The sequence below is a fragment of the Chrysochloris asiatica genome, unplaced genomic scaffold (assembly GCF_000296735.1).
Source record: "Chrysochloris asiatica unplaced genomic scaffold, ChrAsi1.0 scaffold00812, whole genome shotgun sequence".
Lineage (NCBI taxonomy): Eukaryota > Metazoa > Chordata > Mammalia > Afrosoricida > Chrysochloridae > Chrysochloris > Chrysochloris asiatica.
The window spans coordinates 40726-42532 of NW_006409330.1; positions in this window are offsets into that span (position 1 = coordinate 40726).

Here is a 1807-nt window from a genome sequence, read left to right on the forward strand (position 1 = left end):
GGAGAAGAGCCGAGAGCGGGACCCTACCCAGAGAAGCAAAAAGGCCCTAGATGGAGGCAGAGACGATGGTGTGGAGTGATGAAGTGGCTGGGGACTTTGGATCCAGAGAGGGAGAGGGGCTGTATGCTGAAGAATGGGGAGGGGGGAGTGTAGGGGGCGAGTTTATAGGGTATACCCTTTGGTTGGTTGATGATGCATGGAGGGGATTGGAACCATGGCAATGAAGTGATATACAGTGGAATGAATGCAAAACTAAAGTTCTCTCATGTAAAATATCATATAATTCACAATAAAACATGAAGAAAAAAAAAATCCTCACTCCTGGACCAATAAACAACATTCTTATCAATGAAGAAAAGATTGGAGTTGTCAAGGACTTCATTCTTCTTGTATCAACTGTCAAAACTCATGGAAGCAGCAGTCAAGAAATCAAACGATATATTGCATTAGGCAAATCTGCTGCACAAGACCTTTTTAAAGTGTTGAAGAGCAAAGATGTCAGCTTGAAGCCTAAGGTGCGCCTGACCAAAGCCATTGTGCTTTCAGTTACCTCATATTCATACGAAAGCTGGATGATGAATATGGAAGACTGTAGAAGAATTGATGCTTTTGAGTTATCGTGTTGGAAGAGAATATTAAAAGTCCCATGCATGGGCTGCCAAAGGAACCGATATATCCGTTTTGGAGCAAGTGCAGCCAGAGTGCTCATTGGAGGCCAAGATGGCCAAACTTCCTCTCTCATACTTAGGACATTTTGTCAGGAGGGACCACTCACTGGACAAGGACATCATGTTTGGTAAGGTGGAGGATCAGGAGAAAAAGAGGATGAGCCCCAATGAGATTGATTGTCCAAGTGGCAGCATCCATGGATTTATGTGTGGCAATAGTAGTGAGGTCGGTTTAGGATTGGGCAGTGTTTCGTTCTGCTGTGCTTAAGGTTACTATTAGTCAGTACCACCTCCATGGCACTTAACAACAACAACAATTTGTTCTCGTTCATCAGCCAGTATGCATCCATATTGCTTTTCAAAATCCCAACCTGTTTCTGAAGTGATTTTTTCCATCTTGGCAGAAGACCAAATCCAGTTGTGATCCAGTAGAAGTTGAAGGACCAAAAGTGGTGATTTGTGGTCAAAGGCCTCTGGTCCTACAAGGGATAATTTGGAACGATGGCACCTCCATCAAGCACTCATGTGTCAGTCATACTGTGGCTATGTGTATCTGTGCTGCTGGATCTGCCACAGGTATTTGGAATACAAGCAGGTTCACCCATGAAGGACAGGTTTTAGCAGCGCTTCCAAACTAAGACTCGGAAGAAGTAAGATGGAATGCTTCCAAATATTTAGTCAGTGGAAACCTTATGAATAGTAACATCAGAATATTGAATATTGAAACATGATGAAGAGTTGAAAACAGAAGTACCATTCGATCCAGCAATTCCTCTACTTAGTATTTACCCACAAGAAAAACGAGCCACAACACGGGAAGATATATGCACACCAATGTTCACAGGTGCATTATTTACAATAGCAGAAAGATGGAGACAGTCAAAGTGCCCATCAACTGAAGAATGGATATACAAACTGTGATACATACACACAATGGAGTACTATGCTTCCTTGCAAAATAACAAGGAAGCTGTATGCCACTTCCTAACATGGATGAACCTTAAACACATTATGTTGAGTGCAATTAGGCAATCACAAAAGGAAAAACACAGCACAGGACCACTACTGTAAGACTAAGAAAAAGAAAACTAAAGTGGATTGTTAGCAGGCTGCTAGGACGTAGGGGTAGGGTTAGGGGC